Source organism: Sabethes cyaneus, chromosome 1, assembly GCF_943734655.1.
Source record: "Sabethes cyaneus chromosome 1, idSabCyanKW18_F2, whole genome shotgun sequence".
NCBI classification, from domain to species: Eukaryota; Metazoa; Arthropoda; class Insecta; order Diptera; family Culicidae; genus Sabethes; species Sabethes cyaneus.
Window position 1 is genome coordinate 115,386,331 of NC_071353.1, and position 17,590 is coordinate 115,403,920.

The window sequence follows — 17,590 nt, forward strand, 5'->3', positions numbered from 1 at the left end:
CACCTTAGAACGTCGTAGGAAAATTCAGCAAGCCATGTTTATTGCCAAAATATTGATTGGAGAAATTGATTCAACAAACATATTCTTTCAACGTTGAGCTTCCGTGCTTCTAAGCGTTCTCTCCGCTCTGCTGGACTGCTACAACCTCAACTGCACCATACAACCACAAACTATAGTTGTGATTACACTGTACGGAACATCCATTTTAGGTCATGCCTCCATCCACCCAAGTAACAACGGTAGCTGAATTGCAAGAGCAATGACTGTTTACGGGTTGGTTAAAGGCGATCAAAGCTGCTTAAAGTAAGCACTTAAATGGTGTTTGAATAATGTTTAAGCTACCTTAAGTTTTTCAAACCAATTCTCTCCCAAAAGCTGATAAACAAGCTTAATATCGGATTTTTCTGCTAAACAATCTGCTTCCAAACAGCCATAAACTTCAAACCATTTTACGGCTGCTTAAAGGTGTTAAAGTGTAGAATGGAAGCTTTCATTGGGCTCACAGCTTTCAAACTACTTTAAGGCTGCTTAAGGGTGTTAAAGTGACTTTACAAACTTCCACCAAGTTTTCTTTCGGGTCACAGCACACATAATGTCAGATCATAGAATTTCGCAATTCAGCTGACAACAAAAGTTTGTCAGTTATCGACATTATCGACTGCTGCACGCTAGGTGGGCTAGGCTTCAGGTGTAAAGATATTCTCACTGTCTGTTCTGCAGATGCAAATGGGGCGGATCATACGGTGAGTGCTTATGGATCAAAAGATGGCGGGTTCAATTCCCGGAAAAAAGACATGCATTTTTAATTAGCTAGCTTACTTAGACGAATTAAAGTTATTAGAAATTAAAAATATCGCGTTCACGGCAAAATAAAAATGACGCGCTCCATTTTTTCAAATTTAAAAATAGATTTTGTTTGGCTGCATAAAGGTGGATGAAGCATTTATTAAGCGAATGGAAAAGCAGATTGCAAAACTATTTCTCGTTCTAAAAATAGAATTTACAGCATTGCGCAAATTGGCTGTTGAGGAGCGCAAAAAAGTTTCTATTAAGCTTCATTGCAGCTTCGAAAGCAGCTATTAATTAGCCTGAAGCTTGATAAAATCACCAGATTTAGATGTTTAAGAGCTGAAAAAAGGTTTTTATTTCTAAACCTAAACCATAGATCAGCCACAGGTTGAATAAAATCAGCTATAAAAGCGTTTGATCAGCCTGAAATTGTTACTTGGGTATGGTTTCGAAGAGCCATTGACAAGAAGCGAGCGAAATACGCGTAGTGTACTACCGAGAAGATTCGATGACTATGTAGTCGGGCAGGTCACTCACAGTGAAGAACCGAGTGATTATTCTGAAGCGATGTCTGTAGCCGAGTGGAAAAGAGCGATGTGCGAAGAAATGGATGCTCATAAGCTAAATCAAACCTGGAACCTTGTGGATCTACCAATCGGAAAGAAGATTGTTGGTGCAAAGTGGGTATTTAAACTAAAGAAAGATGAAAGTGGTAGGGTAGTGAAGCACAAGGCCCGAATAGTAGCTCAGGGCTACTCGCAGACCCTTGGCATAGATTATTTAGAAGTGTTCGCACCAGTGACTCGCCAAACAACATTGCGGGTAATGTTAGCTGTTGCTGGAAAGAAGAAGCTAGTGTTGAAGCAGTACGACGTAAAAACAGCGTACCTCAACGGTACTATCGAAGAAGAGCTGTACATGCGGCAACCGTCAGGCTTTGAGGTACCCGGTCAAGAAAAGAAAGTGTGCAAATTACAGAAAAGCATTTACGGGTTGAAACAGTCGGCCCGGTGCTGGAATAAGGCACTGCACGCGGTGCTTCTAAAGCAAGGTTTTGTACAATCCAACTCTGATCCCTGTGTTTACGTTCGTAAAGGTAAAGGTCCAACTGTGCATCTGGTTGTATATGTAGATGATCTTTTGCTTGAATGTACGGAGGAGAACAAATTGGATGAAGTCTTTGAAAGCCGTCTTTACGTCTCTCGGTTTAGTGCGTCATTTTCTAGGCTATGATATTCAGAAAGAAGATGGTTACTATACCATGCGTTTAACTGCTTATATTAATGATCTGGTCAAGAAGTTTGGAATGGGGAATGCACACCCCGTGAAGACTCCCATGGATCCTAGCTATACATCGGTGAACAACGGAAGTCAACCTTTCGAGGATAATACTTTGTATCGTAGCCTAGTTGGAGCGCTTTTGTATTTGGCGGTGAACGCTAGACCGGATTTATCGGTGAGTGTAGGGTTGCTTGGCAGAAAAGTACAGGAGCCGAATAAAAGCGACTGGGCAGCTGAGAAAAGAATTTTGCAGTACGCAAATACAACCAAGGACTACAGGCTTAAGTTTTGTCCAAGTGATAGTTGGGAATTAATAGGCTATTCTGACTCAGATTATGCAGGCGATCAGCGGACAAGAAAATCAACGACCTGATTCATATTCTTCTACGGCCAGGGACCAGTATGCTGGACCAGCAAAGCACAGGACACCGTGGCGTTATCAACACTCGAAGCAGAGCACAATGCTTTGACTTTGACGTGTCAGGAAGTGGTCTGGCTTAGACGATTGCTACAAGACTTGGACGAACCGCAGATTGGAGCTACAAAGATTTTCAAGACAACCAGGGATGTTTAAGTTTCGCCAAGGCCGAGCGAGTTAGTGGAAGAGTGAAGCACATCGACACGAAGAGGCATTTTATTCGAGAGCTTTGTGAGCGAAAGGTGGTGGAACTTATTTATTGTCCTTCAAGTGAAATGATTGCAGACGCTCTGACGAAGCCGTTAGGACCGTGTTTGTTAAGGAAGTTTGTGGAGAGAATTGGACTTTTGTAACTGGAGTAGTCATTTAGGAGGAGTGTAGGATAATAATGACTACCTGTGTGTCACCCTCCCGATTGAAGACTTACATATTCATTTTTGGTAACACTGCATTGTATGACATTTTCTTTTTTGATCTCATTCTGTCTCATTCTCATGTGTATGAACCTAGTGGTAACACGCAAATAAACGTATTCCTTTTGTATACTAAAAGTACCGCGTCAATTAGTTTTTCCTCGAACTTTATCTCTTTTTATCCGAGTTCCACGGACAGCGCAGCAATTCAGTCCATCATCTCTCTCTGTTTTGACGCGTTGCCGCAGTGAGCATGCGACTCCTGGCCTGGTTCTTTTCATCTGTCACTCTCTGGCATTCGGCATCAAACCAGCTGTTACGCTGTCTTCCACGCGTCGTGCCTCTCTCGCAGCTGTTTCGATGGCAGCATGGATGTTCCTTCACAGCCCATTTATATCTTCTCTTTTTACCTGCAGTTCTGCGATACGTTGGTCAAGCTTCCTGGCGTACTCCACTGCTACGCCGTCTGCCGTTAACCGCTGGATGTTGAAACACAGCGTCCTCTCAGTGCGAGCTTTCGCCGTGTTCGACAGCCTTACGCGAATCTTACTCACTACGACATAGTGGTCATAGTCGATATTTGGTCCCCGAAAAGACCGTACATCGATAATGTCCGAAAAGTGTCGACTGTCAATCAAGACATGATCGATCTGAGAGCTAGAGTCTCCATTTGGCCACAGATACAGATGGCCATTCCTCTGACCGCGGCAAAATTTATAAGGTACAGACCGTTATCATTGGTTGACAGATGAAGGCTATATGTCTTACAATAATTGGACGGAAGAATTCCTCCCTCCCGATCTGCGCGTTTACATCTCCGATGATGATTTTCACGTCGTGTTCTGGGCACTCTCCATAGGTCCTCTCAAGCATGTCGTAAGACTCATCCTTAGCATCATCGGATTTATTATTTGTCGATGCGTATAAGATGATTAGGCTATAGTTGAAAAATTTGCCCTTAATCCTCAACACATATACGGTCATCTGCGGGCCTCCACCGGATAACTCGTTGCTTTTGTTTTCGTAACACTACGAGACCGACTCCATGTTCTGCTTTTTTACCGCCACTATAGTAAATGTGGTACTTGAAAGAAGTGCATGTAATAGGGTCTACTACACGGAATTCCCTTTCTCCGGAATTTGGCCACCGAACTTCCTGAATAGCAGCGATCTCCACTCCGAGTTGATGCAGCTATTGAGCAAGTAAGCCAGCCCGTGCCGGTTCATGGACAATTCGGACATTCCAGGGACCAAGTTTGCAATCGTTATACCTTAATCGTTTCCTAGTCCCTTGCCGTGTCCTATACCGATTGTTCCGTCCTGAATTTCTTTCTTCGTTGTTCGTGGTAATTGAATTTTCGGTATACTATCTCACCGGGGTCGCAATACCTACATCCCGCTGATGAGTCTGCCATCTCAGGTATAGCTTGTGGGATACAGCATTTCATATACAGCCGCCCGTTTCGAGACAGACGCTGTGTGAGCCGCCCCTCACCTGGAGAACAGGCGCTCTAGTTCGCACCTCCTAGCTTAACTGCTTCAGTAAGTACATGAAGCATTTCCGGGTAAGGCCTTCGACCGTCATCAGTTGACTTAGATCTGCGTGGAGGCGCCAGGTGGGAGCTTGAGAGAGCGAGAGCTATGTTTGACGCTCCTTCCAGGTAACTCTCTCCATTTCATACCCCCTTGGGTTTGTCCCATCTACAAAAAGGGCGATCGGCTCGATTGCTGTAAGTACCGCGGCATTACGCTGACGAACACCGTCCACAACGTGCTCTCCCAAATTTTTTTATGTCGTCTTTCTTCAATAGCAGGAGAATTCGGTGGGCTGTATCAGTCGATGCTTATGCACGTACTACTACAGTGGACCCCCGTTCGTTTGAACGATTTCTCATGCAAACTAACGGGGTTCGGTTTTAATTTGAACAACTAGCAACCCTAAATATGTTGAAACCTGTATGAACTGGCCGCCCATTGTTATTGTTTTGGTAGTTTGATTTAGTCTCGTTTAGTTGCTAGTTGCATGCAGCGAATGTTATTCTCCGATCGGATTTCTATCGTAATCGTTGGGAAACGAAATGTGAAACTAGGATTATATACGCTAGATCAGTACAAACAAATCGTGTTTATGTGCATTGTCTGCAAAGGCAAATGATGCCATGTTGAGAATGACATTTGAACCATTTTTAATTTGCACATCGTGCAAACCAGCGGGGTTCAAATTAAAAAGCGTTCAGATTAAAAACGGTCAAACGAAAGGGGGTCCACGGTACTAGTATGAAATTTCCGCTCTCTGACAAATCCTCCAAAAATGTCTGGAGTAAACGCACCCACGCATCTTATTTTCGTGGATTTCAGGGCAGCATACGATACATCCGAGCGCAAACAGTTGTGGCATATATTGCACGTGAGCGGTTTTCCGGACAAACTAACGCAGCTCATAAAAGCTACCCCGGAGCGAGTGATTCGCTACATGCGTGTTTCGGCGCACTTTCATGTCCCTTCGAATCGCTCAGAGGATTGTGGTAAGAGGATGGAATAATGAGTAAGGAATATCACCGACGCATTCAAGCTGAAAGTCGAGTCTACTTTTCCCTGTACAAGATACTTCGATCAAGGACCATACGCTGCTGCAAAAACCTGATAATGAACAAAACGCTAGCCAGCTTGGTAGTCCTATGCGGACTTGAGACGGAAAGCGCAGAGTGGTGCAGACGTGTGAATCACGAACAGTATCTTGGAGAGATTCTCATCGTGCACCTGGCGAAATTTGGGGGCCTATGGTGGGCCGGTCGCGTCGCAAGGATGTCAAACGATTGTGCAGTGAAATCTATTCTCTTCAATATCTCCACTGGAACCAGGAATAGAGGGACTCAACGTGCTGGATGGCTCGACCAGGTTGAAACCGACTTGACCGTATATTAAGACGCGCAACGGATTGGTGACGAGTAGCCCAGGTCAGAGTAGAGTGGAGAGAAACTCTCGATACAGCTAGAGCAACACTGGCTCATTGCCGTAAGAAGTAGTGATCGACATCGGACCGGGTAAAGTCCGGAAAGTCCGGTCCGATACCCGGTCCGAAATCCGATCGGAACGAAATTTTTGAGTCCGATTTTTTATCGGACCGGAACCGGAACGAAGCGTTCCGGAACCGGACCGGACCAGGTCTTCCGTTGAAAGTCCGGAGCACTTTTGATCGTAAAACTGACCGCAGTGGAAACGATGACTAGGACTTGCTTTATATGTTTGAAACTAATTTCCTTTAACTTCCTCAGTATTGAGGAAAGACAATAATTTTGCTAGCAATAATACACTTTCTGTTAAAGGCTCCAAAACAAGTCCAACGAATTGATTTATTTTTGAAAAATTAGCAAATATATGTGGGTCTGAACGTTTCGCAGCATCGGTTCGCCCTTATGATCCCTCAAAATTTAATTTCAAAGGACTAGTTTTAAAAGTTATGTAATTATAGCACTTCATCTTCCCGGTAATCCCATAAGTCACCGATATTCACGCTTATGGTCCAATATGAAAGATAACTCAATAGTTTAATCGGATTTTTCAAAATTATCGTATAGGTTTGGGCCGAAGTCTCAGATTTTCATGAAATTTTGCTTACGAGCATAGGATGTTAACTTTTTAATGAAAACAATATGTTGTCCTATTATCCCAGAAAACTCCACTAGAAATTTTTCGATTTTTTCGAACTCAGCTCATTTCGAAAGTTTATAGTTTTAAAACCAAGCATTAAAGAACAGCTTTTTTTATGAAAGTGCAATAAAATTTTCTCAGCAATCCAGGAAAAATATTAGTTGGAACAAGCTTTCCACATCATTTTCTATGACGGTGCAAAATTCTAAAGAAATGTTGGAAAGCCCATGTTCTAAGTCATAAGAAATGAAATATAGTGGACTCTCGGAAAAGTTAATCGATTGGTGAATGGGTCGATTAACTTTTTCGAAATATTACCTTTTCTGAGTAGTCCTAAGACTCATTGAAAATAATAAACACAAAAGCGGAAAATATATTCTCGGATGCAGGATACTCATTTTTAAGTATCTGGAAGTTGTAACGTAAAGAAATATGTAGCAAGATCTTTATGAAATAATGCTTCCCTACGATAAAACTGAACCTTGTCGTGGTGTAGAGCTTTTTAACTAATCAGTAAATGAACAGCGGTCACGTTTACTTCTGAATGTGGGTATATGTCAAAATACTTTTGTGATTTCAAGTGGAACTCGGGGTAAAAATTTACCAAATGCGATTGTTGCGTTGTTCAGAAAGTGCTTTTATTCCGTTTAAGAATAAGGCCAGTATGGGGATGTCTGATAATTACTAGATGAATGCTTTTGGGATTCATCCCTATTTATCACAGCTGTCACAAATATCTCCAAAAAATGTCGGATTGGTTGGGTCGATCGGGGGCTTAGGGTTAGTAAGGGGATGTAAGCGGGATACCAGATCCTGTTGGATGCCGAAGGAACACTCTACAATGATTACGGGTATAATAATAGAAGTGCTTAGGTAGCAGATGGGAAAATTAGGTCAATTCGTGTCGTGTGTTCGAGTCTCGGCAGGGCGGTGCTGCTAGATAGTCAGTAGGATTTTTGCACTGGCCCCGTGGTTGACCTGTGCTCTGATGGCCGGCGAGGTCTGTCGATAGGGAGGGATTGAGTCTTAGAGAGACGTTAAAGCCCACAGCTTTACTGCACTAGCTCTTTGGTCTCGAGAGTTGGAAGGCGGGTGCGTCTCTATAAAGCTTTATAAGCTCTAAAACTTCTGTCGACTGCCGCGAACGTCCGGGTTGTACTGCGCTCAATTTACTTTGTATCTTGGGACAGTGCATAAATGCTGGGGGAATGAAAGATTCAATTTGCCCTGATAAGTTGATAACCGCCAATGCTCCGAAATTTGTCTTTCCTATTAGTTCATTTGTCGTTGTTTGTGTTATAAAATAGAAAGCGGACGCGCGGTTGATGACCGGCGTCAGGCGGGGCTGACGAATCCTCCACTTCACTATACTACATTTTACAACTCAAGTATGACCGCATTTCAAGGTCAAGAATAAAAACCTGAGATTAGTCTAACTCAAGTAGTACCAAAAGTCCAAAGCACATTTACAAATTCGATCTATCATTTTTCTTGTCATCACCATCATTATCATCATCATCGTCATCATCATTATCATCATCATTATATTTATAAAATGGCATTCCGGCATAAAAATATGCCAAACCTCCCAGTTGGCTCCGAGGTATGACGCTGGCCTAATAAGCCAGTCGTCGTATGTTCGAATCTCGACTGGGAGAGGCTGTTAGAGTAAATTAGATCGTAGCAACTGGCCCTGCAATTGTCCTGCACTCTAACAGCTGGCTGCGAAGTCTGTCGTATAAAAACAGAAGGTCAAGTTTCGATAACGGAATGTAGCACCTAGGCTTTGCTTTGCTTTGGCATTCCGGCCTTTGGCAGAGAGATCTTAGAGTCAGTTCATGGAGTCTGCGCAGGGCCGGAACGCCGACATTGCCTGTCTGGTCAGATAGAACTGATGTTTGAGGTCTCCCTGACACTTTGTTGACATCACAAAAGGGCCCAGCGCAGAGTGTTATACGCTACTAGATGACCCGGCAAACTTCGTATTGCCACAAATTGAAATATGTTGTACATAAATCGTGAATCTGTCACAATCTCGAGTTTAGCAAGTTCCCAGTTATGATGAGACTCTATAACAAACTGTGAAAAGGCGTCAAGAAATCGAAAAAGGAGAAATAAAGATAGAAGGAAAACACACGTGTGTGAATGAACGCTTTGGATAAGCAAAAAATTTAAACTCTCAGAAAAGTTACGGCAAAAATAAACTTTTTAGAGTGTTGCATGGGAGCTAATATTCGCTTAACTTTTCTGAACAATTAACTTTTCAAAGTGTTAACTTTTCCAAGAGTCAACTGTTTTTTTCTTATTTGATAATTCATTTGTCTGTTACTGTCAAAAAGTTCATTGCAGTGATTTTATTTTTCTACAGGAGTTTTCCACCACCGTGAGAAATATTTTTTCCAACTGGTATTTTTGCCGTTTCATAAAACAAATTGTTCAAAAGTTATAAACTTTTGAAGCAAGTGATGTCCGAGAAAACTGGAAAATTTGATTTGAAGTTTCCTGAGAAAATAAAAATTCGCGAATTTAAATTAATTTTCATTAAAAAGAACATAAACTGGCGGTTGAAAGACAATTTTGACGTAGGACTACGTCTTACGGCAAGTTTTGAGATAGGGTGTCATTCCAAAAAATCGAAAAATGCGAGCGTCACGAAAAATGAAAGGTTTTGAGCGCTAATAGCTCAGCGGTTTTCCAATCGATTTTCAATATTCTTACACCAATCGATCGGAAAATCTTCTAAGAATTGACCCAAATGAAGAAAAGTATGGATTCTTGATGTTGAACTATTGAAAAATTGAAAATAATGAACCTATATTATACCAGAATTCTCGCTTCGTGATTGGTTGGAAGATTCTTTATGATGATCTAAACCTATACCAATTTGATATCTGTGCTTGGGAAGTAAGCCAAAACAAGTGACCAAGTTCCCTCATTTCAACAAGATTTCTTAACACCGCGGTTCAACCTAGACCATTTTGATGTCCTTGCTTGGGAAGTACGCCAGAAAGAGTAACAAAGCCCCCTCGTGCCAACAGATTTCTTACGAACGCGATTAAACCTAGTCCAATTTGATGTCTGTGTTGAGGAAGTGTGCCAGAAAAAATGACACAAGTTCGTTGTCCCAACAGATCGCAAATTCTTTACTGCGAGACGATTAAACCTCGGCGAACTTGATATCTGTGTTGGAAAAATATGCTACAGCTGTAGTGTTCGGTTATAATACGACTCTATATGAATGCGCATGCTTACCGTTTCATTAGAAGTGTAGTGGAAAGATATGTGCTGTTGATATCCCTTCAACGTGGGAAACCATGGATAATAAAAACAATCTTTAATTTCAGTAAGGTAGCAGGAAAGCAATAGTTTGTGTTCTTGATTTAATTAAATTGTTTTCAAAAGCACAATTTTTTGAGAATTGAACGTATGCAATGTTACTACTTTGATAAATTAAATGTTACATGCAACGCATGTAGCATGTATATATGTTGCATATAGCATGTAGCATGTATATATGTTGCATATAGCATGTATACATCAAGAATCGAATGATCACAAGCATGAATACATGCCACTATCACTACAAAGAGATTTACGTAGTCCTACGTCACCTATATATGCGGTCGTGTCTTGTACACAACCCCTCTGATTTTTTAATTAAAAGCTGACTTTCATGTTTGAAAGTGTACCATTCCATGATGGGTAAGCTACCAAGCACCAGTTAATGGTGTCGCATTTTCATTTTTTTTAAATGATCCGTTTCAGGCCGGTTAAGCCCCAAACACAATGCATACGGATTTTACTACGTTGCGGCAATTTGACAGTTTTTCCATGGGTTTTCTGTCAAATTTCCGCAACGTAGTAAAATCCGTATGCATTGTGTCTGGGCGTTTAGCTTTTAAAAGTTACAGAAGGTTCCACACATTCAAAGCTTTGCCTTTGACATTTATCTATTTTTTAAAAATTGGTCAATTTTGCATCCGGACAATTTCGGACTTCCGGACCGAAATCGGACCGGAACCGGAACCGAGCTAAATCGGACCGGAACGAAATCGGACCTAAAAAATTCGTTCCGATTTTTTATCGGACCGGACCGGACCGGACCGGAACCCGGACTTCAATTTTCGTTCCGATGTCGAACACTAGTAACAAGTACACTAGTGAGAAGCAAGGTTAACTAAATCGTTTGTTTGAGAAACCCCACAAACGCCATTTGACATGCGTCAATTTTTATCAATTTTTGACAGTTTTGAATCCTTGGGGATTCCTATACATCTTCTCTCAAATTCTGGAAAAGGTTGGTTCCATAAACCTCTTTTAGTTGAGGTTGAAAAAATTTCGAGAAAATCAGTTTGTTGTTGTTTGCCTACAATTGTTTCAAAAGCATCATATGGGATTTCTCAAACAAACGATTCAATTATAAACTAAGCAATTAGAAAACCTGTATGTGCCAACGATGCTGAATCAACCCACTACAATTTTTTGTTTTTACAGCAAAACTAAACTAAATCTGTATTTTCAGCAAATTATTGGTTTACTATTTATTTTTCTATTATTTAATTTTGAAAAACTCACAAATTTATACTTCGGCATGTGAATTTTGCATCGCTTTTGCGCAGTATTTGACTTATGGATGCGTGACTTTTGTTTGACAGATTGTTTTAAGGGTTTTTGGGCTTTCAGTAAAAAGTGCTATCGTTTTATGGCAAATTCTAATCATTGGCTGCAGATTTCAGCCGCAAATTTTAAGCTAACAGTTTGGCTGCATCGAAAGGGCCAGGTATTTAGCTTTGGCAGGCAGGTTCCATAATCATCCGAATATCTGACATCGCTGCTACGCTGTGAAAAACGCGGAGAATGAGACAGCGAGTACAAGAGAGTATACAGAGTGCAGGAGAATCAAGAGAATAAGCGAATGAAAACTTTTGTCGGAGTTGGGATTAGGAGGAAGCTACCACAGTTTTTATTTACACCCGATTTCGGAGTTCAGCCGGAGCCGGATCGAATCCATTCGTTCGTTTGTTCGGTCGGTCAGTCACATTTCGAAGCTCGCGCTGAATGGTAATAGTTTGTTTGGAGAATCGTTAGTGAAAACACGACAGTTGTTTTATTTCTGTGTTGGGCAAACAATCGATTGAACCGCGCAGTAGTGTGGAAGAAAAATAGACAACCGCCGCGTGTGTGCTTTTGGGTATTTTGGTTTTCGGTGTGAAGTGCATCCTGTAAGAAAAGAAGTTGCCGAGATTGGAATACACACATATTGTGCTTGCTGGTGTTGTTGTTTTTCAGTGTAAGGACGTTGTGATGTTATGCTTTTTGCTGATTCCGCATAACCAAGTGAAGTAGATCTGCAAAGTGCTTTAAGGGTGCCAGGACTCTGTTTCTCTCTGCTGGTCCTGGTCAGGTTTGCTGAAGCGGCTAAAACCATATGTGTGCAAATTGTTGCGTTAGTATCATCTAAATTTGTGTCAAAATCGTTTCTGTTTCGTGTTGCATTGTGCTATTATTCATATTTTGAATAATTTATATGTGGCAATTTGTACAAATAACTGTTGTGTAAAGTTTTTACTCAAGTGTTGCCTCAAAAATGTAATTTTTCAATTGAGAAATTTCATTTCGAAAACCTATTGAATGCTTGTATGTGTTTACCATACCAATAAACTACTTTCTCAGTAACCACTAATCCAATTTGGGAGCTCTTTGTTACGGTTGAAGGTTGACATAACTTGTTGGTTCACTATTGCGCATATGCCATTCATTATCTTCTATTCTGTACACTAAAGAAATTCTGTCATGTTAGAAAATCGAATTATAATACTAAGGACAATTTCCAGACTTCTAATTCTTGAATTTGAACTGTACTATTACGGTTATACCGTATTGTTAGAACGAAAAGACATTAAGTAGTTATCTTTGGTATTATAATTCGCTTTTCCACTGAAAGAAAGCCAAATCCAATTGAATCAGAGAAAACAAAATAAAATTAGGACTGCACTCAAATAGTAAATTAGCCAATAAGTACGTATGTGGTAAGATGTAAAAGCCACCGAAGAAGTTTCTATGCCAAATTAGAAGATTTTCTTATTAATTAATTACACAGATTCAATTTTCAGGAGACCATCTCTTCAGATCCCTGTCTGATGTTTAAAATAGGCTCCTCCACCGTTTGGGTAACCTTCGCATATATTTGAACCCCTAATTTCACTTCTGTTCACTTTGGCTGGACGCTAATGAGGTAAATTGCCTACCTCGTTGCAAAATAGGTTGAACGAAATCTCGGAGGCTCCTTCCGGGCCTATTCGATGCTGGTTGGGGCATGGCATTAGCGATGATAATGGCAGCCAGGCGGTGGGTTCAAATTTTTTTCTTGGTAGACCACCAACACTACCGTTGTGATGTGTTGTGTTGTGTGGTGTTGTGTGGACGAAATGTGGCCGGTGCCTGATTTCGAGGCTGGCAAATGATGGCTTTAACGGGAGTTGGAGGTGGATGAAATTTATAATTATTGTTACACTTACGAGTGATTACACGCGCTATTGCCTGTTGGCTGTCGAGCAGTTGCTGCGTAATTTAAAACCATTTTTTTGTTTCCTGTGACCGATATATGCTATTGGGTTTACAACCAAACTAGAGAAACATGGGTAAACCATGTTTAAAAGTTGAATAACTATAAACATACAGAATTAGTAAGGCAACGTCGACATTGACTCTCATATTTTTGGGAAAAAAAAATTATGGTTCAAAATACAATGACATAATCAGTCTTAGCTGCCACATTGGTTAATATATTTTTATGCAGAACAACTCAGTTGTGCATAACTTACCCAAAGCCTTTTGTGTGTTTTCATAGTTCAAGAGTTACCCATACATCGGCGAAGTTTGAAGACTTGAATAGGGCACAGATATTTGTCTAGATCAAACAATTTAGCTACTTTCTAATTTCTGTACAAACGTAAGTTTAGCAATCACAATCGGTTGTCTATTCTCTGTGCATATGCCTTACATGACCCTCAGTATTTGCAATATTTACGCCTTTCGCCTTTCGCGACCTACTTTGGACTCTAAAATATTAAATTCCAGTGGACCGTATTTCTACTTTCCATTTTCTCTGTATTGTTATTAAAAACAATTCGGTATGATTGGTTACTCGAATGAAAAGAACACACTGGCAAAACTCTTTCCCTTTTGTTTCCCTTTTTTCGCATATTCGTATATGATTCAAAGCGTTGGTTGTAAGCAATAATTGCGTGACCCATCGATGAAAAACAAATGGTACTCAGAAAAAGCATGGGATAAAGTTTCTTAGCAGAGTATTTCCAACGTATTGCCTTGCAACTGCTTCTATTGGTATGTAGTGGATCTTTGTCATGGAGAAGTGTCATCTTCTATTGCTTCTTTTGGTGATTTGAAATGGAACTAGAATAACTTCAATATGAAATAAAATATATTTAGTTGGTTATAGTGCTAACAAATACACTTCAATGGTGAATGACCAATTGGTTGAAACCACATTAAAAAAAATACACTTCAAGTTTCATGGCATTAATTTTAAATAAGCTCAAGTATTTGTCTCTTTTAACGAAAAACTACGTTTTTGTTTATTAGATAGGGGTCTACTTTAGAAGTACGAGAAATGAACATGTAACGAAAAGTGGTTACGTTTTGCACGCTTCTAACTCAGCCATTTTTCGATGGGTTTTAAAGATATTTGCAACAATCAAACAAAAAATTTTTCTATGCAGTGGTTGGTATAGAGAATATAATAAAAAATTATCGAGTCACTATTGAAATAAGCATAAATATCAGGCACTGTTACGAATGAACGAATCAGCCAATCACATGTAAGTACGCTTTTGCTTCCCAGACCTGGTGCGACAATTTTACATACCTGCGATTTGGTTTGCTTGAGTCTAGAAAAAAGTGACTAAATCCTTCCGTTCTAACCGGTTAGGGATTACCTATTTCGATGTTCTGAAAGTAAATAATATCGTAAAAGTGTAAAACAAAGTCTTCCCTTCGATCGATTCTATAATTCGAACATTGAACCTAGGCGAAATTGATGTCCTGAAAGTAAACCACCAAAGAAATAACTCCATTTCTTTCATCTATATGTCGATGTTCTGTGAGAATTTACTCAGAACTGAAGTCTTGTACGAACAACGTAGTAGACGGAATATTCGAGCATGTAACGTGATGCAGAAATTTTCAGAGTGGAGAATTCAGCACTCAAAGCCGCGTCGTCCGCAAACCATAGAAGCATGTTCGAATAGCACCTTACAGTGCAATGTTGAACAGTAAATCCGAAAGCCCGTCACCTTGCTTCAAACCATCGAACATCACAAACGAGTCCGATATCTCAACCGCTATTCTAACGCTTGATTTTGAATCATCAAGGGTAGCACGTATTAGCGTAATCTAATCAGCTTCGTTGGAAGACAATGTTTGAGTATAAACCTTCGTAACCCATCTCGTTTAACTGAATTGTACACTGCCTTGAAGTCTAAAAACAAATGGTGAGTCTGCAAGTTGGATTCCCGCATTTTATCAAGGATCTGTCGCAAGGTGAATATATGGTCCGTAGTAAAATTATATTCTCCAATAAAGGTTTTTTGTTGTGAGAAACAGGATTCGGGACAGAATTTTCTTTGCCGAATTGAGGAGAGTAGTGCCTCGGTAATTACTGCATTCGAGTCGATGGCCCTATTTGTAAATGGGGCATATGAGACCTTTCAAGCAGTCCGTAGGTAGTTCCACCTCAGTCCATACCTTTGTTTAGTATAACCTGATGGATTGCACAATACAGCCATTCGCTCCCGAATTTCAACGTTCGGCAGGGACACCATCCTTTCCAGCTGCTTTGCCGATTTTCAGCTATCTCGCTGCTTTTCTAACCTCGTTCCGAGTTGGTGAATCCACAGCTTGTCTATCATCCCCAATCTGTAAACCGCTCCATTTTGTTCACCATTCAACAATGCATCGAAATGTTGTTTCCAACGCCTAGCCACCTCTGATCTTTCGGTAACCAGGTTCAGCTTGTCGTTGCACATAACAGGAGTTGGCACGGTCCGGTTCCTGATTTCGTTGATCTTATTGAAGAAGCTTCTCGAATCGTGCCTTTCGAAGCAATTCTTCGCCTCTGCAAGAATACAATCTCAGTGCTACGACGGTCGGACGGATGACGGACGACTTTTCTGCTCTGGCGTGTCATAGTTGCAGCCAATATGTGACTTCTGGCTCGATTCTTCTCACCAGTCACTCTTTGACACTGCGTCAAACCACTCACTGGAAGCGGCTGCAGCAGCAGTATCCAACTCGTCTCGTGCTGTAGTACTGATCGCGTCGTAGATGAGCCTCTACTGTTCGTTCAGCTTCTCTCCAAGTTGTTCACCAAACCGCTTAGCGTTCTTCCGAGAGTACTCTGCAGCAACTTCTTCCGCTGATAACCGCCGAATGTTCAGTCGTATCTCCCCCCGTTGGTTTCGATTTGAATACATTGGACAACCGGGCGTGGATCTTGCTTACTATGAGATAGTGGTCCGAGTCGACGTTAGGTCCTCGCGAGGATCGCACGTCTGCGACATCAGAAAAGTGCCAGCCATCAACCAGAACGTGGGCGATCTGAGGGCAGGCCTCTCTATTAGGGTGTTTCCAGGTCTGCTACAGAATGTTCCATCGTGCAAAATGAGTACTATAGACAGCTATTGCTCTGGCTGCAGCGAAGTTGATTAGCCTCTAACCATTGTCGTTTGTGGCAGGATGGAAGCTTTCTCTATCGATAACGGGACGAAAAAACTCTTCTCGTCCGATCTGTGCATTTGTATCTCTGATGCCTATCTTTATGCCATGTCCTGGGCACTCCATATGTTCCCTCGAGAAGATCACAGAGCTGCTCTTTTATGTCATCGGGTTTGCCATTCGTCAGTGCGTACACGTTTATGAGGCTGTAGTTAAAGAATTAGCCAACACGCATAAACGGTCATTAATGGGCCTCTACCTAATGACATGCTTCATTTGTTTTCCCTGTAATACGAATCTGATTCCATGCTCTGCTTAACTACCGCCACTGACAGTAGATGTGATAGCTGCATGTCGTGCCCGCATTATCCCGTCTTCGGCCATCGCACTTTCTGGATGACTGCAACCTCGTCCTTCATCTTCTGCAGCTCTCTTGTCAGGATACCCGCGCATGCCGGTTCAAGTAGAGTCATTACATTCCAAGTACCAAGTTTCCCATAATCGTTGTCCTTTTTCTTTGGCCTGGGTCCATATCGATTATTCCGTTGTAGTTCATTTCCAGAATTTTTTCTAGTACAGTCAGTCACAATCATGGGTCACACAATTATGGGTCATTTTAGCTTTATTTGCCGATTAATGCGTAAATATTATGGTAATTAATTGATAAAATTGTTACTCGTAGGTAGCACTAATAATTTGATCAATCATTAGATGATATTTAAACGGAAATTACCGCAATTACGGAAGCATACCGCCTTACTAGGACTGCGATGCTTAATCTCGCGGACAGGGCTGCCATCTTGGCTTGGGTATAGCAGGCGAGGCACAGTGTTACATAAGTCAGACGCCCACTCCGGATCAATCGCTGTTGTATGCCGCCCCTAACCTGGGATATAGCCGCATCACCGTCGTGAGTCGCCCCTAATCTGGATACAGCTGCTCACGGCTGACAAGGCTGTTTTTTTTGCCAATACTCAGCGGAAGCATGAGTGCCTCCTTCCCTGTCGGTTCTCGACCTTAGTTTCCACCGGTGTTGGTTACCCGATCTCCGCTAAGGTTGCTCGTATTCCGGCTGGTAGCATGAGGAGGTAGGGATAGGAGTTGTTGGGTAAGAGGCTAATGACTACTGTGGCCATTGTGTGGTCTATTTCATAACTGCAGGTACGCGAGGTACGACGTCACGCATTGCCCAGCCAACAAAGGTGTTGATAGTGTCCAAATAGAACTGGACAAGGTGTGAAGGGGAAAGACCGTAAAATTAGGTAAGGGAGAAGAAGTTGTGTACTTAAGAAGTTGCGTACCG

General features: G+C 41.4%; 1 protein-coding gene across 9 annotated transcripts in view; it reads left to right on the forward strand.

Moving 5' to 3' along the window:
- The first annotated feature begins 11,610 nt into the window (after window positions 1-11,610).
- Window positions 11,611-17,590, forward strand: part of LOC128738457 (protein FAM107B) — a 149,865-nt gene continuing 143,885 nt past the window's right edge. For 3 of the 9 annotated variants that reach the window (XM_053833609.1, XM_053833619.1, XM_053833673.1), the window contains exon 1: window positions 11,611-11,842. The gene's annotated coding sequence lies outside the window, so the exon portion shown is untranslated. The other 6 variants (XM_053833630.1, XM_053833639.1, XM_053833648.1 and 3 more) reach the window with 3 other exon arrangements.